Genomic DNA, 27,663 nt, shown 5'->3' with positions numbered 1-27,663 from the left:
TTCTTCACTATCTGAGCAGAGCCTGAATCAGCTCATGAATCAGGTCTGAGAATGTCACTATATTTGAGCCTAAATTTGCCTACAAGCCATCTCAAAGCGAAACTGCCAAATGTTGTCTGGCCACGTGTGGGTGAAACCCAGCAAATAGCTAATCTGTGGCAGCTACTTTGAACCCAAAAGGTAAAGCTTACCAGTGTTCATTTTTCCTTGAGACCTTGTAGCAAGCCTGACCTGTTTTCTGCATTTCTACTTTACTCTGCCTTATGCCTGGCCTGGCTGTGGATGTTTCTACTGTCTCCAGCTCTCGTAATTCTCAAAATTAGGTTATGTGAATTGCCCTGAGAAACTGCTCCTGCCACCTTTTTCTGTAACCTTCAAGAATCCTTGCATTGTCCTGTAAAACAAAAGGCAGCAATGCAAATAGTATTTTTTCTTGGTTTTGTTTTGTTTGCTTGTTCTGTCAAACATTTTTCAAATACATGGCATAGTAGTTTTCAAACTAAAAATGTAGCCTCAGAAACACCTGATGACACAGAGACCCAGCTGTCTTAAATACATGTACATTTTTGTACATCTTGAAGCATTTAGTACAAGTGAATGAGCTGTCAGAAATACACATTAGAAATATCTAGCTTTCGTTAAAATCCTTGCCTTCTAATTCTGGTTCTATTTATTTAACAAAAATCTCTTTCTTCCCAGCTGCTGTGAATGCTGTTACTTACCAGGCTGTGAGACTCCGGAGTGCAAACAGCCATCAATTACGCAGCATTACTCAGTCCCTGGGTGAGCATGCTGCGGCTGATGAAAGCAAGCAGAGAAGAATTTGGGCCAGGGTACCTCCATTCATGGGCACTACCCTTTGTCTGCATGAAGCAAGTGAGACAGGACTATAATTCTGTGCTGGGTTAGTGTCCACAGAAGAGGAAGGTCAGGCCTCTTCCTGTGCCTTTTTTTTCTGTTTCTTGTGGGAAATCAAGAGCCCCCTCCTGCTGCCTACATTTATTTACTAACCTCTGATTTTTGAAGGTCTTTTCAGAATCTGGAAATGCTTCTCTACTGTAATCCACAGTCTATCACACTAACAAGTAAGTCTGAAGAAATGAGGGTTTTGATTACCCAGGAAGCCTGTGGTTTTAAAAAAACTCCAACCCTCAAATGCCCAAACCTGTGGGATTTTACTTTGCATATTATTATTATTTTTTTCCCCTTAGAAAACGGGCATCCTAGTAAACAGCTACATGAGATCACACGTAGGCAAGGGACATGTGAACCAGTTAACCCAAGGCAAATAGAGCTGTCCCAATTTTTGACAAGCAGCAAAGCTGTCATGTGACTTGAGTGCATCTTGGAGCTCTCCCAAAGCACCCTTGGATGAGTCAGGGCTATGTTTCTTACATGTTCAAATGTCTTTCTTTCAGCATGCAGCTTGCTATTGGAGACTTTCAAATGCACGGTCTGCTGCTTTCTCAGGAGTTGCCATGGTACCTTTTTTTCTGGTCCAAGTGTATACCTGCAGCATGGCCTCTGATCATGTAGCCACAGCCTCAGCTAAATGTCCCTGTGACTGCCATGGCAGGACTTTGCAGCTTTCAACCAAAAAGGTTGAAACCAGTACAGCAGCATCCAGAAAAAGCACAGTTGATGTATATTACATTCCTTTTGTTAGCAGTCTTTTGATCAACATTATTTTGTTGATTTTTTCTGAAAGCACTTGAAAGAGGAGGTCTGCTTTTGACTCTCCCTACCCAAGCAGCGAGCTGCAAAGTCCATCACAGCAGGCGGGTAAGAGGCAGAGGACTACCCCCTTTCATCAATGGGAAAGCTGCAGCAAAGACAATAAAAATATTTTACCAAAGTCATGTTGGAGAACCTGAACATTAACCATGAGATTTTTCTTTCTCTTAGTATGTTTTCTTGTGCTGAGCAGGAGCTTGGGAACTTTCCAGGTAACCTAGGGAATTTTCAAGGTAAGTGCCTGGAGTGGGTCTGGAAGTGGTAGCAGATCACATCAGACACCATTTTGTAGCAGTAGCTTGCTTCTCTGAATTTGGAAAAATAATGATGTTTTTATGGGTTCTGCTCACAAAGAAAACCTCAGAAACTTGAATCACAGGACACAGAGCAGAGAGCTTGCAGCAGTAGCTCCAAGAGGTCCGAATGGTCCATTCATTTCAGCAAGATAACTCAGCTGGCTAGTAATGGTAATTTAAATGTCAGACTTGTTAGCAGTTTCATTCCTAATGAAAGACCTGGCTTTACAGATAGCTTTACTGGATAACTTTCCTGATAAAACCCTACTAATGGAATCACAGTTATACCAGCAAAAAAGTGCTAGGGCTAGCATAGTTTTCAGTGATTCAATGTGTGAAATGAGCTATACTGACAAAAGCACTTTTGGACAATATAACTGCTTCTATGGTATCCAGCAGATTTGTGGCAATGGATTAAAACTAGACAGTTGAAGGGGTTATTGCCCCAACTTTAATTTAGGTCTATTTCACTGCCTAGCAGCATCTGTCAAGAAGGTATAGAGGGATACCTGGATCATCTAATTTTAATCTGTTCTTACAGGTATGTCAGAATACCAAGCCAGGACTTTGGGCAGCATAAGAATGATTTTTACAAATCAGATGCACGCCTTTGGATTTAACCAGTATAATTAGCTAAAATTCTGACATAGCTTTATGTTTGAAGGCATCCACAGGTTTGCATAATATACTGGCATAAAGCCACGTAAATGGCATGTTTGCTTGATGTCAGAAGTGGTGCTGCTTTTTCCTGATGGGGAAGGAGCTAAATTAAGAAACCCAGCAGAGCGACTGAATACATTCAAGCTGGACTCAGTGGCTCTATCAACACAAGTGTAATCTGAATGTTTGTGTAGTACATTCCATACAGCATCTCAAGTAGGCAAATTACGTGGCCTCTGCCTATATGTATATGGAAATAATTGCATCTATATTACTATTTTAATCCCACTCAGATATTCTCATTATTTACCTAACATTGGCTAAGTATGCCTGAAACTTTGAGTTAAACTTTGAGTAAAAGTGCAGAGGGTAAAATCAGAAGCAAAGCCATCTATCAAAGGTTGCTTGCATTTTCTGGTTTGTTGAAAGTTGTGTGAAACCTAGCATTTCTGAATTTGACTTTTCAGGGTGAATGTTTGGACTTGCACATCCACAGAGCTGAAAGAAATCCACCTTGACATGCTCTGAACTGAGTTTGCTTTCTAAGCTGCTTCCCAAAGAAAGCAAATTTTCTGTCTTCTGTTAGGGAAAGTCATTTGACATCCACCTATATTTTATGGCTGAAGTTAAAAGATTTTAACCCTGGATTTTAACCCAATGTGCCCTTTTTTCATGTATTTTATATACTAGCTTGAGTCTGTTTTTCCTCCTCTGCATCACAACACTGTTTGAATCTAAATAACCTTTCCTTGCATACTACTAACTGTTCTACTCTGCAAGTCCAGAGGTAATGCACAAATGTATTATCCTTTGGCTGAAACTAAAGGGCCTCAGTATGGCTCTGCCTCTTTCCACGCTTCTGCCAGTGTGGCTCCAGGGGGACCATTTAGAAATAAGGGCCAACACCCTCCAATAATGAACCATAGTGCCACTCGGAATAAATGATTAATCCTGTACCACCAGGATGGCATCCTGCTTCTCTACAGAGGTGTAAACATTACTCCTGGGCACACAAGTCATCTCAGACAGAGCTTCCACTGACAAGAGAAGCGCTCACATAATACCCTTTGTTATTCACCTTCAGGGAGGCATCTGTAACCTTCCTTCTATTACTTTAAACAAGTAGTTTTCCCTAAGTTGGCTTCCAGTCTTACCTACCATCAGAGCAGCATGGGCACAAGAGGAAACAGTGTGGTTTATCTGCTAATGCATAGGGCTGGGATTTGGAGCAATAGATCCCCATCCTGGCTTTGCCACAGGCTTGGTAGGTGAGCAGACAGCATAGCATTAAATTGAGCTCTTTGTGCTTCTTGTTGTAGGAAGGGGAAACACTACAAATGGCATTATGTTTTCTAAAGCATGTCTTTGGAGAGAGTGTTAAGCTGCTAGCTTTTGTCAAAAATGATAATAGAAAACAAATGTCTTGCTCAAGCAGCCATTCCATTTGAATATAGTTTTGTTTAAAAAAAGCATGATTTTAAGGCCAACCACTGTATTTTGTACAGGTTTCACTGAACACTGACATTTTATTTAATATTATTTTGTAGAGTAGCAGTCATGCATGGATTACAAAATACCTTTCTGAAGCTGAAAATACAGGGGATGTAGTGTGCAAATGTTTGACGTGCATGACTTCCATTAGGAATTTTGTTTAGTGGGGTGAAATCCTAACTGTGTGAAAATCAGCAGGGTTTTTGCTGTTTGTTCCAGCAGGCTATTAAATTTTCAACTGAGAATAGTTTACTAGATTGGGTGCAATCTTCTCAGCTTCTTTGTGGTTTTAGAATTATGTCCAGGCAGAGCTAGAGTAGATGGAGCATGGCTTTTAACTATGAATTTGAAAATGCTTCACTAATTCCCCTAGCAGTTGCTGTGCATGTATTAGCGTTTATTCCCATTTTAGGATTAAAAAAAAATGAAGAACACCACCCCCCACCCCCCCACCCAGTTGTCCAAGAATGCACAGAAAGCGTCACAAAATCAAAGGACAAAACTCTGACCAGTCGTAAACTCTGGCTGTCACTTTCTTGACTCAAGAGTTGAAAGGAAGGATTCATGCCTTTTAGTGCCAGAAAGGATGGAATCTGCCTGTAACCATCAGAAGATATGAATAGCACATTGAAACATGGTGTACGTTTCTTTCTAGTGCTGATTTCTTAGTTTGTATCATCCCTTTTCATTCTGTCTCAGCTCTATGTGTTGTTTCTTTGATGCCCATGCTACTCCTTTTAGAGCTCTTTTATGGATTTAGAGAGCACTGAAAAGTCAACAGCAACTTGTTTGGCAGTAGGCATAAGTGATGGATTTGAAAAGCAGAAAGGTTAGAGAACTATAATGGTGCACATATATAAATGAAACCTATGAGCAATAGAGGGTTGTTTGCCCTCTGCCCTTGGAAGTGGGATGGAGGTTGCTGCAAATCAAAACAATAGAAATTAAAGGTTAAACTGTACAGAAAATACATTGTTTCAAATCTACTTTTGGCAGAAAGACCAAAAAGTTTCTTTTGTCAATTAGCTATTTTTTTTTCTTGAAGCTTTTCTGAAGTATCCATTTACACTTCAGCCTTCTAATGCATAATGCACAAGTCTCAGAAGGTCACAGCTGGGTGGGGAGACTGTGTTTTCCTTTGTTGCTTTGAGAGAGTTTGTAGCTCCTGCTATATCTGACTCTTGTAGGAAGAGCAGCTACTTAGAAAGCCTCCAGAGCCAAGGCTTTGAAGCTCAAAGCACTGCTGAGGGCTCCCAGTTTTCAGAATAGAATGATGCCTTGACAACTGCAGTCTCTGGATTTTTTTGCTGGTATGTTATATGAGGCTGGCTGAAACAGCTTTGTGAAAAGCAGAATCTTAAACAAAGCTTCTTCAGTTAGGATCTATTGTCTGCAAGGCTCATCAGTATTGAAACGCTTTTTGTTCACTGGTCTGTAACAGAATCTTTTGCTCATGGTACTGCCTGTGGCTTTAGGAAGTGGTGCCGGAACTGCAGTTCCTGTAAAGAAAGATAGCTCAATCCCTGAGTGTAGCATTAGGAGCTTTATGATGGAAATGTGCTCCTTACAGTAAATTTACATTTTTTTCCCCTTAGCAAATCATAGGTTTCTGAGCCAAAAAGGGAGGAGGGAGAACTGCAGACCTATAACTCAGGGTGAATTAAAGCAGATCCATATGGTTAATCTGTCAGCTATTGCTTTCCCCTCCCATCTGGTAATAATCAATACCAGGCATAATGTAAATAACCCACAGCATATTTTGTGTGTATGCATATGTGCATGTGCGCGCGTGTGTGTCCGGTACTTCTGTTCCATTTTGAAACCACATCTGTACTTTATTAGTGAGTTGCTTGGTCACGATCATTACCAGCACTCCAAACTTACAGCATCGCTATGCTCCACAATGATAAATACTTAATGTGTTTGGCTGTGTGTATGCAGAATAAAAGGCTGTGCCAGAAATGCAGTTGAATCACTCGAGCCTATAGAGGCCATCGCATACAGGGGAACCCACGTCTGCACACACGCGTGCCCGCATGCACACACACACACAAACAGGATCACCCTCTGTCTCTCGTTCAGTCACTGGATTTAATGCTTGTTATCATGGGGAACACTCTTATCCTATTTAATCCTGTCTAGATGGCTCTAGAATTTCAGACAAATACCCTGACTGAGAAAATGTAATCCAATAGTACTTTGTTTTAGGGAGCTGCTGAATGGGATGTAGCAGACCAGTTCTGTTTTAGCTATTAACTTTTTCCTGTTCATCATGCTGATTTTCTTTTCCTTCTTCAATAGCTATCCTTGTTCCCTTATATGCTTTTGCTGCAGTGGCAGAGCTCTCTGGTTTAGATGGACAATTAATTTAAGAACTTCTGAACATAGATGTACAGCAACAAGGATCATGGTGCATTTCACTTTAATTACTTTGTCAGCAGTAAGAAACAACTGCTAGAAAGTGTAGAGAAGGTGTAATATTCCTTTTGAATGTCTGTCATGGAATTGTTCCAGTCGTTTGAGTTACTCCATTACTGCATCCATAAATAATACGTTTTTGAAGGCAGCGTATTAGGAATAACTGAGCTGTGTGGTGATGAATTTATGGTGAGCTAAGCAACTTGTCTGAGAGGGAACTGAGAACTAAATTAAAATAACCTTTGCTTCTCTCCTCCCCTCCCACCTGCACACCATACTCCAGGGAAAGAACCAATTTTTTTGTTTGACAATAGTGCACACAGTATGTCAGGTATTTGCTTGACAGAGAATAAAGAAAAGTGTGTTGCTGTAAGGCAATTGAATATATGTTGCAAAACATGATAGATTTGAAGGTCAATGGATTCAGCATTCAATCTTGCAAACAATCTATCCAGCTTGATTTATCTGTCAATATTTAGAGCTAGTCAATATTTTCTTTTATGAAGGAACATTTGTACTTAAATTTGTTGTTTAGCTAAATTAGTTTCACTTGCAGAACAAAAATATTTGGCAAAAAATTCTATGTTCTGATTTTGTGCTGAAATGTTAATTCACTTCATACCCTAGTTTGAATAATTCACTATGGGCTAAGATTCATCCAACTTTATACTACTTTAATACTAAAGTCAGAAAAATGTAAATCAGTTCCCCCCCACCCAATAAAAAAAAAAAAAAAGGATCAAACTGTTTGGTCTCTTTTGTAATAGAGCAAAGAATGCAAAAAATTTCAAAATACAAAAACTTTGGAACCAAAAATTTCTCATTCAAGAAAATGCTTTTAGCAACCACATGATAGAAATTCATCAGCAATTACCAATTATTAGTAAAGTTGTAAATTATCTTTATGCACTATCCCAGTAAAACCTATTGCACCCTGGCTACTCTCATCTTTCTAATCCAAATGGGATAAAGTGTGCTCTTGGGGATTACATTTATCAACTGACCAGAATACTAAGCTTTTTTCCCCACATTTTATTTTTTTTAAACAAGAGCTGAATATATATTAAGTGGATTTCCCCCCTCCCCAAAAAACCCCAAACTGACACACACACACCCCAAATAAACCCAACCAAACCACCAAGCCACCAAACAAACAAAAAAAAAACCCAACAAAAAAACCCCAGTCAAAACCAAAACCATACACTATCCTATTTAGTTCTTTTCAGGCAGTGGCTGTACTTAAAGAAAGCATAAATGTGGCGAAGGTGATGAGCAAAAAGACAATGTACATTGTCTGATGTTAAAAATGATTGTCAGGAATAGATGCCCTGGGTTTACGGTGAATGCTGTGGGTTGACTCACCGCAGTGAGTGCTCAGGTGTACTTGGTAATACACTTCGGCTGACACTATTTTCTTCAGCGCAAAGAGGATGGCTAGGATACAATAAAGCTGGAACTGGAGATGCATTCAGTAATAAATCCAGAAGAAAAGAAGTCGTTCAGATCTAAGCATGTATGTTAGTGTACACAGGGAAAATACAGTATTGGAATTTTTGATATGTAATCTGAAATGGCAAAGGAATAAATCTCCTATCCGCTTTTACTTTGGTATCGTTAGTGACTAGTGTGAAAATGGATCTCAATCTTTGTATAAAAGGCTCACTTAAAATAATGGTGCTCCTCTTCCCTTGCTTCTTTTAGCACACAGAGGGAAAATAACATTTCAGACCTCTTGCTATGCTAGTTCTTTTTCTGAAAGCATTTATCCTATTACCGGGAAAAAAAATCTCAGTCAATAATTCATGGAAAACACACCCGTAGTTCACATTCTGACCTTCCATTTTGGTAACAGATCTCCTTCCAACTCTCACAGGGCCAGAATGAAATGCTTTATCTGATGCACAGAATAGAAGCCTTCTGCCACAGCAAAAAGGAAATTCAGTATGTGTTTTGGCCTGTCACTTGAGTTGTACATCAGAGCTGTACATAAGGCTTTATATTAAACAAATAGTGTCATGTGGTGTTTAGGTTTTTTTGGAAAGTAAAATTCTAAGACAGGATTAGGTAACTCCTTAGTATAACTTTTTGTCTGCTGAGATGTGTTTAAATTCCTGTTGCTTTGAACATGGTAGGAAGAATCCTATTAGCCTACATGCTAATGTAGACAAAGCCAGCAAACCCTTTGCATGTCTTATTTAATGAGAATTTATGCATGCTTATATGCCTTATTGATTTGGCATAGCCTGAGAAAGGAATCTGAATTAATTACAGCTTTACACAGTAACTTCTGTTCATCCCAGAAAGTAGCACATCCTGGATTGTGTTCTTGTTTGGAGGGTCTCAGCCAGTGGAGTAGGGTAGTCTCACTCCTGGCAGGTGGAACTGTGTGTCTTCCTGGCTGTTACAGCATCCAAGTTATAGAGCTTTGGAAGGGTAAAACAGCACGTGGAGCTTGTAGGCAAGGGATTTCATCATTTTTAAGAATGCAAGAATAGAGTTATCACTCCCTTGAATATCAAATATCATCAACACCTGAGATGCAGGTGACAGTACACAAGATCAGATACTTTTATTTCATTTCAAAGCCAGAAAACTTTTCTAAATGCTGGCTGCTCAACAAGGTATGCCTAAAGAAGTCTATTTCACGCTCGTTGAGGTTTCTGGTGAACTTGTGCTCTATCTCATGCATAAAATACACCAAAAGGCCCAAACAAGCCTATCTGCCAGGTAATTCTTTTCCAGGCAGTTTTTATGTAACCCAAGAACTACTTGTTACTCAGTATCTAGAATAGTTACAAAATATTCAATCATTCCTGTTTATAAAAGAAACAAAGTGATTGTGAAACCCAAACCCACTGGCTTTGAGTGGGTCGTTTCCTTTCTGATTTAAAGTGGCACTGCTTCGCTGGGGGCAAAGGGCTTCTGCAGTTTCTCTCTGGTCTGTAGCTATAGAAGATGTACTTTGATGATGTAACATGATGAAGGTATCTTAGAAGTTTATGTCCATGGTGAACTAATTTTAAAAGACCACAGTATTGTTCTGTGATGTGCTAATATTGCTTTTATTCAGCAACATATAGCTTTATCAGGATAATCATTGCAGGTGATTTTTCCTTCCCTACAGTAATGTGGTGCAGATGTGGGGTTACTTTAAATAAATGGCAGGGCAAGAACTGATGCTAATTACATTCTTATACACCTGTTCTATTATACAATTTTTATTTTTTCTTTTTAAATATATATCTAATTATCCTGGGGTCAGCTGGGATAGAGTTAGTTTCCTTCTTAGTAGCTGCTGCAGGGCTGTGGTTTGGATTTGGTGTGAGAATGGTGTTGATAGCACTCTGATGTTGTTAATTGTTGCTGAATAATGTTTATACTAAGTCAAGGACTTTTCAGTTCCTTGGGCCCTGCCAGCAAGAGGGCTGGCGGACACGGGAAATTGGGAAGGGACACAGTCAGGGCAGCTGACCCCAACTGGCCAAAGGGATGTTCCATACCATATGACGTCATGCTCAGTATATAAACTGGGGGAAGAAGAAGGAAGGGGGGACATTTGGCATTATGGCATTTGTCTTCCTGAGTAACCGTTATGTGTGACGGAGCCCTGCTGTCCTGGGGATGGCCGAGCACCTGCCTGCCCATGGGGAGTGGGGAGTGAATTCCTTGCTTTGCTTTGCTTGCGTGCGTGGCTTTTGCTTTACCTATTAAATTGTTCTTATCTCAACCCTTGAGTTGTACATTCCTTTATGATTCTCCTCCCCATCCCTCTGGGTGAGGGGGGAGTGAGTGAGCGGCTGTGTGGTGCTTTGTTGCCAGCCAAGGTTAAACTATGACAGTAATAAATCCAACCTTTAAAAAAGCCATAGAGTATTAGCAATTCAGAGGGAAACACAACTGTGGTGTGAGACTCTCATGCTACCTGCATATTCTGTAGTGACCTGAATATTTATGTTTATAAAGGATTGTTCTTAAATGTTAAAATGATGTATTATTTTCTTCCTCCTGGGTTAGTAGAACACAAGGCATGGTGTGGCTCCATTCTGCATTGGGCAGGGGTGTGGGCTGTCAGGGAACAACATGCAACAACACTCTGAGCTCCTGCAAAAGGATTGGGTCTCTAGGCCACTTAACCTCTGATATCTATCTATGATTTTTTGGCATAATAAGCCCACTACATAATACATTCATTTATTTGCCTTAGATATTTATTAACTCTTTTCAATGAAAAAAATTAAAGAGATCCATGGAGATTAAATTCCCTTGTAAATTCTTGAGCTGCATTGAACTGCCACCCTGGATGACTTCTGTGCTAAGGGGCTAAGTTTACAGAATTGTCGTATTACTGGTGATATTATTCATATTTTCAATGTGAAGAATTATATCACTGCCAGTGCCAGTCATATGACAGTGCAGGATAGGAAATGGATTCCTTAAGATCAGCTTGCTTTGTTGTGCTGAAGTTACAGACTTTATGGATAGGCATTGGAACAAAATAAAATTTCCAGAAGTGGAAACTTTTGAGTATGACTGGAAATCACATGTTATGCATCATCCTACCTCACTGTTAACCTCTTCTTTGCTACCTAAAAATTTAAGAACACTTTTTTTTTTTTTCCCAAATAAAATGACAGAATAATAACAGGAGATCTTTTAGGGCATGCAGCATTCTGGAAAGTACGTGCATTTAGACAAAATTAATTTTGCCCCAAAGGCAAAGGGGTCTCCATCTGCTCAAATCTTCCATTACTTAGCCTATGACAGGCTCTACATGAATTTTCAGTAAATTCTTAATCTCCATGGGAATGTTTACTACCCTGACATTGCAAACAGTGTCACTATCTAAAATTCCAATTATCACCGATTTCCTTATGAACCTGTTTGCTTATGCTTAAGTTTCTGACACATCCGTACTCATATGTTGAGATATGCTTTAATTAAGTTTAGTCAGATTGGAAATGAACTGTGAGCTTACTGGAGCACTGCCAACAGGCAGCATGATTTTGTGTGGTTTGATAGATGTCTTATGTATGTTGATTCATAAAGGCTGGAAGATCTAGCCATACTAGAATCAAGTCAGCAGTAACAGCAAGAAATTGCATTTCACATCTCATGACTTCCATGCTGGTTTTTGCTGGGGTAGAGTTGATTTTCTTCATAGTAGCTATTATGGGGTTGTGTTTTGTATTTGTGTAGAAAACAGTGTTAATACAGGGATGTTTTCATTATTGCTGAGCAGTGCTTACACAGAGTCAAGGTTTTTATGCTTCTCACCCCACCCCAACAGTGAGTAAGCTGGGTGGTCTAGAAGCTGGGAGGGGACACAGCTGGGACAGCTGACCCCAATTGACCAAAGGGATATTCCATGCCATGTGATGTCATGCTCAGTAGTATAAAAGCTGGGGAAAGAATGAGGAAAGGAGGGCATTTGGAATGATAGTGTTGGTCTTCCTGAGTTACCATTAGGTATGCTGGACCCCTGCCTGCCCATGGGAAGTGGTGAATGAATTCCTTGTTTTGCTTGGCTTGCATGCCTGGCTTTTGCTTTACTTATCTACCTGTCTTTATCTCAACCCACAAGCTTTCTCCCTTTTACCCTTCCAGTTCTCTTCCCCTATCCCACTGAAGGGGAAGGGAGTGAGTGGCTGGGTGGTGCTTAGCTGTTGGCTTGGGTTAAACCATGACAGCTTCATATGAAGGAATCCAGAGAACTGAAAACTGTCCCAATTAGTAAGCAAGAGGAGTAGAACATTCAAAAGCTGTTGTCCAATGTCTCCTACACATCCAAAAGGCAAGAGGATTCTTTGGCTTCCTAGAGGCAACGATGATGTTGGCATCAGCTTGAACCCCAGCTCACTGATAACAGTAATTCCTATATGAACTCTTAAGTGATTCTTTTCTATCCTAAGAGATGATTTCTGAAGCATTATAACATGTTATGTTACTTCAGGTTACCTTACACCTTCCCACTTGTTTGGGAATTGGCCACTCCAAAATGTAAGTAACAAGCTCATTTGTATAAGGTGATTTTTACTGTTGAGTTGTAGATTTACATCCCCTTAATTCAATGGAAGCCTATGATTTCTTTTGTGAGTTGGATAGCTGTAGAAAAGGTAAGGTCTATGAAAGATTCCCATCAGTCAAATATTTGATGATCGTATTTAAATTGTTTAATACTTGCTAGTTGTGCCTAAATACCTAAGATCAATTTCACGTGCAATAGTGAGAATGTGTGTTTGCATAGAAGACTTTCACTAGATTTCAGATAATGCCATTTTAAATTAAGCAGTCGGCTGCTATTTATGAGAAGCTTACAGATCTCACATCTTATGTTAGGTACCACAATTCTCTGAGGACAAAATGCATGTGTACTGCATTGGGAACTTCAGTTTCTATTGGGAAGGTCTAAATTAGCACTGCATTGCTTCTGAAATGATTGCCTGTAATCAGTCAGATCTATTAAACAGAGGTTGACAGATTGACAGTTGAATAGTCCTAAAAAAACTTTGATGCTATTCTGTTACTTGCTGTAATAAAACCAAAATTGAAGAATAACGAAAAAAAATATGGTCAGCAAAATTGAGAGAGATGGCTGGCAAGGGCTATATCATGTGTTATTAAAGAAAGGAATGAGATGAGAGGATATGGCCTGTTCCGCAGGAAACAGAAAATAGAATCCCTGTCCAGAAATGTTGTCTACTGCTGGGTCTCCGCAGGTGAGCAACCTATCCATTTTAGTGGGCTGCTTGAAGCTGTTGTTTCAGCCTTATCTCTTTAATGCATCCATTTCCCCCCCGTTCTGTCTTCACTGCATTATGCTGTCTCCTTCTGTTGCAGGATGCACCCTTACCTAATTGTCAGGCTCATTGGTTGCTAAGAAAATAACAGACCCCGTGCAAGGGCATCTAGATGGGCTCATGAGTAGTGATCAAGGGGTGTAGTGTGTCATTCAGATATCCTTCAGCAGCCCTCTCTTCAGTACTGTCAGTAAGGGGAGGGCAACTATGCTGTTGCTTCAGGTTAGTTATCTTCACTGCATACTAAGGTGTATGGATCCATACCTATCTCATTAACCTCTAACATCCTATTGACACTGGTTTGTGATGAGCTCCTCCCACCTACTACCCAAGGAAGAGAACAGGGAAAGGTGGGTAAGACTAACCACCACATAAACCAAAGCAGACCATACTGTCTCTGCCTTTTCTTACAGGCATCAACTCAGGAAAAGTGCAAGCCTTTCAAAGAGAACATCCAAAAAAAATGTAATACATTCCAGATCTCTGCTTTCAGTCAGTACAGCTACTCTAGAAGCCACAGGCCATGTTGCTACAACTATGTTACCAGCATGGATGCTACTGCAGAAAAGTGTAAGAGTATCCCAGCCAGCTTCACCCTAGATGTCTCAAGGACCAGTAGATGATTATGCATGATAATGCAGAGCAGAGCGTAAGCATGGAACAGCTACTCATGGCCTTTTCCAGTACACAAAGTGGCATTAGATTAAGCTATAGGGTGGCAAGATCAAACCAAATAAAAAGGCAACAATGCATCAGAAAACATACAATAAAGCTGTGGAAACCTGTGCTGTGGGATTATGTGTGTGCTAAAACTGCACATAGGATCAAAGTTTGGAAACTTTTTGTGAAACAGAAGTCTGTTGTGGGCTTTTACACACAAAGATAACAACCCTGACCCAGGAAGCCTTTAGTCAGCAAATGATAGTGAGTTGTTAAATATTTAGGGTGTTACTACATGCCTTCCCTGTTTCTTCACTTCTTGATGCACCAACATTTGAACACAGTTGGTATAAGACAATGTGCTGGATGGTAGTTTTATCTAGGTAGGATGAGCACAAGCTGGAAAAATCTGTCCTTTGTGGGAACTGTAGGCAAGAAGACAGGGATCAGAGGCGCTCAAGCTGCAGTGGAGCAGAACCTACCATTTGTGCATTATCCTGGTGAGTAGAAGAAGGCTGATAGAGACAACAGTGTGGGGTGAAAAGAGAACCAGGATCCACAGAGGTCAGCCATGGGCTGGCAGTCTGGAAAAAGCCCTGAACAAGGCCATGGATCTCAAAGTCTCAAGAAAAACAGGTTGGAAAATGAGTCCTGAAGGCTACTGCAATGATCTAGGATCTATCATGAAATGAAATGGCTGTCTGGAATGATACAAGCGTTTTACATGAAACTTACACCAAGTTGCTCGGTTGGGACCTGAAACCTGTCACCTGACTGGTGGGACTTTAACTAGTGAAACTGCAGAGGAGGACTGAGGATGATTTCTTCTAAAAAATACTTTATTTTTAGAAATCCTTGCAACTGACTTACATGAACATTATATGCAGTATTACTCTCGAGAACAGGCAGCAACTGGAATGGTCAGTGGTTTACCGTGACAGTCTTCCTGCACCAATGTACTCGGTTCCTGATTAGGTCAATGCTCTTGCTACTAAGTCATTGTTAAGGCCAGGCTGCTCCGTAGAAAAGTAGTGTCTGCAGCCAGCACATGTACTCTGTCAGAAAGGGGATGGGATGTTTGCCCCAAGCTCTTCTAAACAAGAATTTCAGTCAGGCTGGGGATCTTGCAACACTTGCTATAGGACTTTTCCCTCGTGTGTCATGCCCCTAGGGCACTGTTAGCCCTGACCATACCTGTCCAGCCCTACTGGGGCTCTTCCCCTCCACAGGACCCACAGCCCGGTACCCCACTGCAGCCCCCTGGGGCTGCCAGCCCCTGCCCCAGTGACCCAGTGACAGGGCAGGGCTGTGGGCAGCTGGAGACCTGGCCATGGGCTCTGCTGAGATGGGCCCATCAGTGGGCCCAAGTCCCAGCCCAGCCTCAGCCTGTCCACGTGCCCAGGGCTGGGGCTGCCCCAGTGCCCCCCAGCTGCCCTGCTCCTGCTTGGGGAGATGGGGCAGGCCCTGGCTGCAATGACCCACCCCAGGGAGCCCACGGCATTCCTGGTGCCTCTGCTGCTTTCAAATGGGTATGACCATGCATCTTCTCCTGCAGGTAGAACTTTGTGGTGCTACAGATTGAGAAGTTCAAGACCTGTTAGTGAAAGTTGAGACCTTTAGTTAAGACAGTCGGAAGTTCAGGGGCTCAGCATGCTAGATGGTTTCAAAAGCATATATGGTCATTTAATTTATTACTAATGTTAGCTTTACTTTTATTTGTTTTTTGTTTTTTTTTTTATTTTATCCAGGCAGAAGTGTGCCAGAAGTACATAGAAACCTCATTATTCATGTAACGTTTTAATATGTAATTAAAGAAAAACTGCCACAACTCTTAGACCCTAAAATGCCAATGACAGTGTAAATATTGATGAGAGGTAGAAACAGAAAATGACAATGTAACCTGAACATTTTCTATAATTGTATCATATGCAAATTTGGAGATCCTGTACTGGTGTGTTTGTCACAGTTCCAACCAACGTAAATGGATTTGTGCAAATCTGTACTATGTGATGATCTGGCCTGTGCTTTATGAGTTGCAATGGTTCCAGAGAGTGTAAAACTGAGTTTTTGACATGTATGATCAAGGTATCTTCTTTTGTAAAGTGTTGCAGTGTTTTCAGTGGAATAAGGCCTAGAAATGAAGTGGTGTCTCATGAATGTGAGTGTAGTTGTCACTTCATGAAGGATAAACTTCTATAAATGTGATCAAATCCCTTAGAGTTCCTGTCTCTTGTTGTAAAAATAATAAAAAGCTATTCAAATATTTATGAGGAAGGACTTGAGAAGAAAGCATCCTCAAGGAGCTTTGGGATCCTCAAAACAAAGTGCATTGAGATTATTATTATTACAAGAGCACAAAGCTAGTTGGAACATTGCCTTTTGCTGTGGGCAGTGAATTCGGTATTGCTACAAAATGATTAATAGTCTCATCCTCTGTTACAGGTGTAATGATAGTTGACAGTTTTATGCATATCTAACATTGGCCTGATCTATCTTTGCCATTTAATTTTGGGGCTTTCTTCAAGCAGTAGCAATATATTCAATTTTACTGAAATAATATGTATTTACTGATTAAACTTACTATTTCTTTTTGGGTTTTCCTTCTTTAGTTTTTGCCCCCAATCGATCCTAAAGACTTTAAAATAACTAAAATACACCATTAAATGGGGAAAAAATGCACTCAATTTCAAGGATTTTTTCTTCCCAAGCAGCATGTCATATAAGCTGAAACCAAAGGTCTGTTTAGCTTGCTGTCTCCTGTTTTGATGGTAGCTGATAGATGGTGCTTAGAGGGAGAACAAGAATCAGGGCAAACGCAGAATAATCCTCCTTTGAAACCTCCCAGTTTAAGGCATTTAATGGGGCAAACTTTCTGAGCCAGAGGCTGTTATTTGTCCATTGTGTTTAAAAGCCTCTAGTGGACCTGTCTTCTGTGATTTTTGTCCAGTTCTTTTTTGAACTCGTTCAGACTTTTGGTCTCAACAGCTTACTGTGTCAATGAGTTGGACAGTTTATTACGTAATGTGGTTTTAAATTTGGTACCTGAAAATGTCACTGGATGCCCTCCAGCTTCTGGATTGTGAGAAAATATACATTGAATTCTCTTGTCTTCATTTTCTGTGGCTGCCATCAAAATCACGGGGGAGCAAGGATTCTTCTGGGATTTGAATGACAATTATAACGTAACTAAATAAGGAAAGCATCTAATTTTATTTGTTAACACACAACAGTTTTCAAAAATCACTGATCCGAAGAAAATTGGTGAGAGTATTTTCTAACCTGTGATACAGTTCTACAGTCAGAATGGGGTCAAAACTGTAATGCCTCAAACAGTTGACTGCTGGGCAAAGAATGATGATGGTGACTTTAATGTGTTTCCCAACAAATACATGTCTCTAACATGTCTCTTATGCAGGTAGCCTACTTTAAATGCATGAAAAGGTAACAATGAAGGGATACACTAGCAGACAACGAAAGAAACCTGTGAGAAATGAGTTTATTTTAGAAATAGTTCTAGTTCAATAGTCACAGATTATATTAAAACTCATTAATAAAGAAAGGAGGCTGATTTACTGTCTGCTGTTTCCCATTTGTAAGGATTTGGATGAGTTTTTATTCCCAAAATGTGGGCTTTTCCTAAGTCCATAGTAGAAATGGCAGTACAACTGAGGATGGCAGTTAATGGGCATCATACCCCTGTACCTTCTAAACATTTCTGTTGCAAAATGTTTATGGATTTCTCAGGTGTTTCTTATATTTTTACACTATTCCCCAAATTTGGCTAAATTGTGTCTTCACACACTCAGAAGAAGCTTTCTCCAGTTTAATAGCCTTTTATTGCAATGTTGAATTCCCTAATAGCTCCTAACATAACATGAACTGTACAAGTGCAACTTAAGAGAAACCAAGAGTGCATCAGCAATGGACTACAGAGGGAAAGCTACACTTACTCCCATCTCATCTGATGGGTCTTGGCAGGAGTTTGAGCTGAATGGTGTACTGGTACCAAATGGAGAGCTTGTCTCTCCTGTGCTGCTAGTGAGCCCCTCTCACCTTCCTGCTCTTCTCCGTTCATCTAGACAATGTATGATCCTGAAACAAAGGGAACAAAAGCCAGAAGATGTAAACATTTAGGAAGAGAAGTTTGATTAAAAAAATGGCTGGACTGGGTCTTTTATCTTTTTGTGACCACAACAAAGAACAAAGTGTCTGAGACGCTTTCTGTCAGGGCGATGTGGGCTGCTCCACAAGGGCAGGGATTGTGGTGGTGGGTCCATGCCTGCCTGGCAGAGCCATGCCCTCCCCAGTGGGGTGTAGTCCCACAATTCTCAAACAGCAGAGCTGTTCTGGCAGAAATAAAGTCAGAGATGGTCCAGATTAAGGGTAAATACAGAGTGATGAGGTCCCAGGGTGCCCAGACCATGGGTCAGGATCAGGGGTCCTGGTCAATGGGCTACATGACCAGGCACAGGCACAACTACCACAGAGTTGTGATGTAGCCCAGGTGGAGGCCAGTGGTGGCCAGCAGCTCCCAAAGGAAGGGGGAAGATGAGGTCTTTTTCCTCATAATGCTTTTATCAGCAAGCTGGCCTTGCATAGCCAGCAATGCTTCTAGAAAGGGGTGAGTGCACTCAAGGCCCTGACATGCTATCCGCAAGTGTATGAGTAGGTCATTGTTAAAACATGTTTTCCTACTTTTCCCTTACAGTTAGAACTACAAGGTCTGCCTCAGTTCAGAGGCATTTGCCAGCTCAGGCTGTTTGCTCAAAGATGGAGATTTATGCCATTAAAGATAAAAGCACTGCTGATGATTCAATGTCACTGTGTTGCCACATAATAGTTTGTGCTTTTAAATGTTATGAACCACCATCTTAACTTGAATTTGTTCATATTATCTCACTTTTAATTATGTGATAATATACTTTTTTTTCTGTTAAGCTCTACCTCATTCAGTGTGTTGTGTGGATGGCTCTATGGAAGGACAGCTGCTGCAACGTAAAGATGCCTTACCCTTTCATTTCTGTACACCATTATGAAACACATAAAGGAAGAAGATTTTGATTGCTATTTATAATTATAATTGATAATGTATCAACTTTATAAATGGACTAGGCTTCATTGATTGCTGCAGAAATTCAATGTTGTTTACATTGAATGTGGAAGACATTTGGAGAATGAGGGAAGGGCTCAAAGGAATAAAAAGAATATTGCTAGATTAAAGCAGTTGGCTCCTGTGTAGGAGAATTCTCTCTGTCATGACAAGTTAACTTACTCCTGTTAACTATAAGCCAGAGTTTCAAAGAAAGTGCTAAACATACACAGCTGCTACTGAATCCATCGGAAACTGAGACTTGGGCACAGAAACAGCTATAAGAATGAGAAGTACTCGAAAACCAGATAGTACTCATCTCTGGGTAGCAGTCCTGTAAATGTTTTGCTTGCCGATCTCTAAATTGGGTTGAACCCTGCTGCCTTTCAAACTTCATCTCTCCTCCCTCTTCCTGGCAGTAGAAATGTGAAGATAAATTCTGTTTTTCTTAAGCGTTCAGATATTGTAGTGAACAGCACCATAAAAAAAAAATAATCCATAATGAATCTAATAATTTTCTATTTAGAGCATGTTCATGTATTTTCTGCACATATTATAACAATGAGGACTGAGTATTCCTTTTGCAGCCCCTTGTGTAGCCTGATAATTTGTTGCCACTGGAGATCATACCCATAATCAGCCAAAGAGTGTTCAGGTCTTTGTTAAAGCCCTGAAGAGAGCACCTGCTTCTGTCTTCTGACAAAACCAATTAGCACACTTTGGTTTTATTTAAGTGGACATAGCAGCATTAGTCTTTCTTCATTCTCCTAGCCTGATCTTTTGCGCAACATACTTGCCATTCAGAAAATGTTTCCTCCTGCCCCCAGCTAATGAGCAGAAGCAGAGCACCAACTGGAGTCTTCAAAAGGCGGCTTTTGATAAGGTGTACAGCCGTTACTGCCTGAATTCACATGAACAGCTTGTATGTGTGTTATATTTTGAGGATCAATATGCACTGAATTCAAGCTTTGGCAGCAGAAGTTTGGTTTGACTTATTCTGACCTTGTCTGTTGAAGGCTGAAATGTCCTTGAGGATTCCATGTTATCAAACCTGTTCAAGCTTCGTCTTCGTTTTTAGATTTCATGATGACAACAAATATTGGGAGGAAATCAAGTCTGTGTTGAGCACAGACAATTTAATAGCGTCCTTTTCTTTAAGTCTTGCCTATAGCATAGAAATTGAATGCTTGTCTGTTTGACCTTATGCACTACTTTAAATTAAATCTAACATAACTTCCTATTTTTTCCTCGAACTATGTATATCTGTATCTGGACACATCTGAGGTCCGTACAGGATTCTGTTGCTATACAGGATGGATCCTTTTAGGATGAGTTTGTCACCTTGAAGTTTTCTGAAAATAATGTCTTTTTCTTGATGTAATTTTTAGTTTATTAATTATGCCTTGATTAGATGCTGAGCCATAACTTGAAAGATACTCGGTTCCTGAGGAACACAGTTACTTTTTCTGCTTGTGGCCTGTCCAAAAGCAGGTTTTGGAAGTCAAATTCAAATTAAAGTGCACTGTCAAAGATGGACTGATTGAATAAATCACATCATGTTGCTTGTCTTTATTAGATAAGAAGGCATATGTGGTAACTTAGTGGTCAAAATTTAAAACACAGTTTTTCATGCAAAAAGCTTGATTATAGAAAACATTTTTAAGTTACCATGAAAGTTAGTAAACCTATGCAGAATTTCTTTATTGAAACAGTAAGAGAACATACAGGAGAGGCTTTCACATTTTTTTGATAGCCATTCAGCATTGCTAATGAGATTTCAAAAAAGCAAGTGAATACAAAATCATAACCCAAACATTTCAATGCCTTTAAAGTACTTTATCACTCTACACCTGCAGAAATTCTGTTTGTGGCCTATGAAACCAAGATTGCTAGTTTAGAGCAGCCTGTACTGGACTCTTCTTAATTGATAGGTCACTCTTCTGTCAGGGTTAGGAAACCATTACCTTTATCTCATGCCTTTCTGGGTGTAACTGTCTATAGCCTTTATGGGTATTACTGAGGGCTGACGGTGTTTGGCTTCATGCTCATGCTTGATTGTTGATAATTTCAAAGTTCAGCTTCTGCTTTTTTGTTTATTTTGCTGTGGCTTGTCCCAGGAGGTCAAATCCCTTCATATATATTGTTGAGAAATGGAGTCCTTTGAAGATCAGTGTCAAACACAGTGGGAAAAAACAAGTCTGCAGGCCAGAGTATGCACATGGGCAGAAAAGACACGGCAATGTGTTGTACACAGGTTATATAAGCAATGTGGGCAGTGCTTGGGCGACATTCTAGTTCATTGACAACAATCAGTGTTTCCTTCTTGACAGAGACATTTTTCTCACAACTTTTCAGTCTATGCTTTATGAAGGAAAACAAGCGTTGTTAAATGTTGACTGTGACTATGACTTTGGGTCTTATCATGCCTTCCCTTGCTGATTCCCAGGTAATATCTTGTCACTTTTTGTATGACTTTAGGGACTATTTCAGCCTCTTGCCTCATGAGGCAGGGTTGAAAACAGGTTATGCAGTATAGGCCTTAACTTCTGCTCAGACTTTGGCATATTTCTTGACTTAATTTCTTCTTCAATTATTGATCTTTAGTCTCTTGACTTCCATCTGATAATTTTTTATTTTTTAACTTCACATGTAATATTTATGATTCCAATTTAAAAGGTAAAAATGTTTTGTTTTTTTCCTGGGTTTGCAAATTAGTCATGACCAGGTAACTGAATTATGTCTGTTAGCGACATTAGTGACATGAGTAAGTTGACAGAAAACCTGAATGAATATAACATAAAAAATAAAGCTATAAACTATTTACATGCTTAGCTTTTTAACAAAAGCAGGCTAGTTAACTTGCTTGCCCACAATTCCCCTTCTTCTTCTGTGTTAATCAGGCAACAAAATGAAAAACTGCCTAACAAAAATTCGAATTCTTCATGACAAAGCTTTACTGCATAATTAAAAGCAAAATAGTTTAGTTACATAACCATGAATTAAGTCTGTTTTGAATTCTTCAAATGTGTTTTTCAAAGCTGAAGCCTTTGTTATAGTAAGGCAGACACAAAATTCTGGGTCCAACCTCCCTGAATATTTAAATAGCTGTAGCCCAGCTTAGGGATTGGGCCTATCCATATGTGGTTTGGCATTATTTGTTCTTAAAATTGTATAAAATACTAAAATTTTTCTTTGCCTATCTGTTCTGTTAAAATGTAGCCTAGATGTCCATCAAATGGACAATGAAGGGAAGAATGGGATTTCAGTACCCCTTGAAGGACCTTGCTGAAGGTCATTGGGTTGAGTTTGTTCATCTTCTAAATTGGAGCAGTTCCTTGTCTGGAAAAATGTACTTAGCTTCTCAATGAAAAGGAATCATGAGCACACATTGTTTTTGTCTGTTTGTTTCCTAGCCCTTTTTTTTTGGTCACAATTTTCCTCATTCTGTGTTAATTTAGATCTTTACTGTTTTTTCTCCTCACATCTCTTGCGTGTTGCATTTTCAAGTCTGGGGGTAATGAAAATCTCACAGTCTTGTCATTACTAAGAGAGTTAGCAGAGATGGAAACTTGACAGGAATGCAGAACTTAACAGAGCAGAGCAACGAGGCTAATAGGGAAAAGCAACAAGAAAAACAGCAGGAAGCAAATAAAGAAAGAAAATCCCGCTGGTGCAATGCAGTAGTGTGCTGCTCCACTTTGAGCTTATGCTCCTGGAATTGAGCATTATGGTGTGTTCTACAGAAAGTGTTGCTGCATGTGATGGTGCTAGTCACAGTAAGATCAGAGGCATTTAGATCCTTTGCTACCATGCCTGTGGAGTACCTTGCATCCTTTACTTTTCTGTAGAACTGTGATCCAGGATATGTCTACAGTTTTGCATACTTTTTCCTCCTCATGTGGCCATAAAAGTCCCAGCCATGAATCACCAGGGCTGGTGTTTTACTAATGGCTGAGTCTGCACTATACAACTGAAATGATGACTAAGAGATGTCTTAAGTGCTCAGTGCCCATCCAGAAACTGAATAGCCTTAAAATTTGCCAGTGTGAACACAGTTAACTATTTAAATCAAGGTCATTTGAACTAAAACCCCTTTAATTGCTTTTGACCCCATAACTCTGAACTGCCTCCTTACTTTCCTGAAAGACTTAAAAGTCTCCCTGCCATCTCCAATGACTTCTAAAGGTGGACCTGGTTGGAATTGCTTTAATCCCCCATTGAAATAAACTGAAATAGACTCCCAGGAATATTTGAAAACTCCCATAGGTGTCATCGCGTTCACTTGAATGACCTAGATGGTTATTTTTCACAGTTACTCAGGCAGTTAACAGTCCTACCAATTGGCCCACTTTTTCCTAGTTACGTGGCAAAATATCGTGAGGTAAAGTTGAGCCACTTTGAAAGACAGATGCTTTTATGTAAAACTTATAGGCAATATTCAGTAGAGGAGAGGCTGAATTATCTTCAGATATCTGGGCATTAGTACAAGACAGGAACATGTTTATGGAGTTATCAGGGTGGGCATAAATCAGTTATTTCCCCACAACAAAAAGAAACCTGGAAAACAGGGAATTCTATTTCATCAGCTGTAAATGGGCTGGACTCTCAGGTACGCCATGCTTATAGGCCTAATGAGTTTTTGAATGGAAACTCCAAGAAGTGAAGGTAATAAAAATCTGTGTACCATGTAGATTAATGAAACCGCCAGACTGCCAGCTGATAATAGCCTTCCTGATACCTTATCAATTATTAGTCTTAAGGCGTTATTTCACTTCATGCAACAGGTTTGCGCATGGTCATAGTCAGCTGTCTGTGTGAGGAAGACTGAATTATTTAAGGGGATTAGTATAAAATAAATTAAACACCAGACAGTAGGAACTGGTTAATTTAATCAAATATTTAAAAGCAAGGTGTTGGCACTGCCTTGGTCCCCTTGGGGAATTTTGTTTCTATTTACAGAGTACATAGTCTGACTACAGTAGCTATTGTCTCCAAGCAGAAACCAGACTATACTGTGTAAACAGTAAGTTGCCAAATAGTTGATAGCAGATAACTGACTGCACCAGACTTGCCCAGCACATTAGTTAGATTGTACCTTTGGAAAGGAATTCCTGATCCTCCTCCGCTTTGGAGGTGGCTTGTTTAGACTGAAGGGGTGATTGCACAGCTACACAATAACTTGGCTGGACATTTTAAGGGCAGCTGGAAGGATCTGCATTTTTCTATATACTTTTTAATCTGAAATATTTGGATTAGTAAAATATCAAAAATCTTTCACTTGGAAGTGCTATACCAGTCCTGCCTATTGTGAAGACTTTTCCACAGAAGAGAAATATATTGGTAGCCTGAAAGATGTAGCATCCACATAACACCCTTGTCTCCAAACTGGAAAGACATGGATTTGGTAGGTGGATCACTCAGTGGTTAAGGAATTGGCTGGAGGGCCACACTCAAAAAGTTTAGGTCAAAGGCTCAATGTCCAAGTGGAGACTAGTGATGAGTGGTGTTCCTCAGGGGTCTGTACTGGGTCCAGTGCTGTCCAACATCTTTGCTGGCGACATGGACAGTGGGATTGAGTGGATCCTTAGCAAGTTTGCGGACAGTACCAAGCTGTGAGGTGCAGTTGACATGCTGGAGGGAAGGGATGCTGTCCAGCGGGACCTTGACAGGCTTGACATGCGGACCCATGGGAACCTCATGAAGTTCAACAAGGCCAAGTGCAAGGTACTGCAAGTGGGTTGGGACAAACCCCAGTATCAGTAGAGGCTGGGTGGAGAGGAGCCCTGAGGAGGACTTGGAGGTGCTGGTGGATGAAAAGCTCAACATAGACTGACAATGACACCTGCAGCCCAGAAAGCCAACTATATCCTGGGCTGCATCAAAAGAAGCGTGGCCAGCAGGTTGAGGGAGGTGATTTTCCTCCTCTGCTCCACTCTTGTAAGATCCCAACTGGAGTACTGCATTTAGCTCTGGGGCCCTTAACATAAAAAGGACATGGACCTGTTGGAGTGTGTCCAGATGAGGGCTGTAGAGGAATGAAGGCAGTGCGTTGATCAGCATTGATAACATGCAGCTGTGGCCTTGCCTCAAAGGCAGTGGGTTGATTGACATGGATGATGTGCAGGTGTAGCTCATTCCTGCCACCTGGTTAAATATTACGCCCTGAGGATTGTGGGAGAGGTGGCTGGATGGAGGAGGAGCAGTGTGGTTTGTCCTTGGGAGGAAGGTGAAAGAGCACTGATGGTACAATCTGACTTATAGTAAAGCCTTGTTGCAGCCTGATAGCTAGGTTGTGCAGCAACAGAGGGCCACAAAGATGGTCAAAGGGCTGGAGCACCTCTGCTATGAAGACAGGCTGAGAGTGTTGGGGTTGTTCAGCCTGGAGAAGAGAAGGCTCTAGGGGGACTTTATAGCAGCCCTCCAGTACCTAAAGGGCACCTACAGGAAAGCTGGAGAGGGACTTTTTATGCGGGCATGTAGAGGCAGGACAAGGGAGAACAGTTTTAAACTGAAAGAGGATAGATTTAGACTAGATAGGCAGAAGAAATTCTTTGCTGTGAGGGCAGTGAGATAGTGGACCAGGTTGCTCAGAGAAGTTGTGGATTCCTGGAAGTGTTCATGGCCAGGTTATATAGAGCTTTGAGGAACTTTGTCTAGTGGAAGGCACCCCTGGCCATAGCAGAGGGGTGGAAATAAATGATTTTTAAAGTCCTTTCCAAAACAAACCATCTTATGATTCTATGAAGACAGATATCTGGTGCTGGTGTATGGGAGGAATGCAGCCCTCATCTAGAAAGGAAAGAAATAGCTAAGAAATTAAGATTTCCCCACCCCCCTGTTTTTTATTTTACTATGAATGAGGCTCATTCCTTTGATCCTGGGAGAAGGAACAGCACTATTAGAATTTTGTAAGTGTGTTTAACTGTTGATTTTTCACCATAGCAGAGGTCAACAGAGCACAACCTACGCAAGGATGAGGTCAACCATTGTCTCTCCTCAAATACTGTAGGACAGTGGAAATGCAAAAAGGCCATGGAGATATCCAGCAAGGGACCCTGTGGGAAGAAACGTTACAGGGAGAGGAATAACAGATCAGTCCTCAACAATGACTGGAAGAGTTGTCAGTATTTTCTTTGTTGAAGTTTTTCAGAACATTAAAAAGCAAATGGAAAACTTTTATTTCAGATCAGGTTTTGGGTAAATGTTTAAAGAGTGATTCTTATTTCCTTCACAGCTGGTCACCAATTCATTGTTTAAAGGGCACAATAACTTTAAATATTCAGTGCAGGAGACAGTACATGGGAGGAAGACAAGCATGTGTACAATAAAGGCCCGTGGGTAACAGATCAAAATTCAGGATGTTTTAACTCATTCAATTGCAACCTATGCACAGTGGGCAAAAGATCTGATTTCAGATTGGGTACATTTGTCAGAGATACAGTAAAATTATGAAGGTAGGAAACAGGTGTGAGTCTGTAAGGAAAAATGATGATTAAAGTAATCAGACCTTCCTTTTCTATGGCATCGTTTCAGATTCAGCATTTTTCCTGCCTCAAAGGGGTGATACATGTTATAGCTATCTCCGACTGTAGTGCATCAACAGAGAAGGTGTCCAACCAAAGAATTTGGCACATAAGCTAATAAAGTAAATTGGTAGCATAAGGCACTTTTCAATTTGTATACAAAGTAATTTTAATCTTTACTTCCAGTCTTTATAAAAAGTCACCACTTTAACACAGGTACTTTTCTTGAAAAATGCTGCTTAGTAAAAATGTGCTTTTTGGTAATAGTAATTTTCATTAATTTTCTTCACCCATTGATTTAACCATCAAAAGGAGAATAAGAACTGTAACTGGAAAGTCAAAATAAACACTTATCAAACTTTACATTAAGGTTTTATAAATTATGTGGAATAGGTCAATAATAGACCCAGCAGGATTTTAATAAAGTGCTATTAGAGAGTCCTAAAAATCCATGCATAATTTATAGCAATGCATTGCTTATAACCAACTACAGCACATACTATCTACGTCTGTGACATGCTTAGGACTGCTATTAAGAATCTCTTAGCTATTCATAAACTATTTGTAAATGGGATAATAAATAATACATGCCTAAACCTTTTTTCTATTCCCAGTGGCATCATCTTCACCATGATTAGCCAATTACTCACTATTGTTAGTGTTGCTCCTTTTGTGTAAATAGATTTTTTAGAGCCTTCCAGTGCCGTGTAATTTGGTTTTAGCTGGAAGGTTAGTTAGAAATACATTGCACATTTTCAACTATAGTCAAATGTTTCTGGTCCTCAGACAAAGTGTTTCTGTGAAATTGATTTATATAATGTCTTCTGAGTTGTGGGGCTGATAAGTTTTAATCACTGCAAAGTGGCTGGTAAAGTTATTCCCAACACCAATACAGATCTTGTGTGTCCCTGCAACACAGTATTTATCATTGCCATTCTCTGAAAATTGCAACCTAATATCTTCAGCCTAGAGTGGTCAAATCATTCAATGAGGAG

At 40.2% G+C, this 27,663-nt stretch overlaps 2 long non-coding RNA genes across 3 annotated transcripts in view; one reads left to right on the top strand and one right to left on the bottom strand.

Annotated features, from left to right (window-relative positions):
- LOC308059853 overlaps positions 1–862 on the bottom strand; it is a 40,010-nt gene extending 39,148 nt beyond the window's left edge. The window contains exon 1 of one of the 2 annotated variants that reach the window (XR_013926459.1): positions 723–862. This is a non-coding gene — a long non-coding RNA (uncharacterized lncRNA). The remainder of the gene's footprint in view (positions 1–722) is intronic. The other variant, XR_013926460.1, reaches the window with a different exon arrangement.
- LOC308059850 overlaps positions 1–16,290 on the top strand; it is a 66,462-nt gene extending 50,172 nt beyond the window's left edge. The window contains exon 3 of the long non-coding RNA XR_013926456.1: positions 700–16,290. This is a non-coding gene — a long non-coding RNA (uncharacterized lncRNA). The remainder of the gene's footprint in view (positions 1–699) is intronic.
- Positions 16,291–27,663: the final 11,373 nt, after the last annotated feature.

Source organism: Falco punctatus (assembly GCF_963210335.1).
Source record: "Falco punctatus genome assembly, chromosome: 3".
Lineage (NCBI taxonomy): Eukaryota > Metazoa > Chordata > Aves > Falconiformes > Falconidae > Falco > Falco punctatus.
The sequence above is the reverse complement of the archived record's forward strand: the minus strand, read 5'-3'. Positions and strand labels throughout refer to the sequence as shown.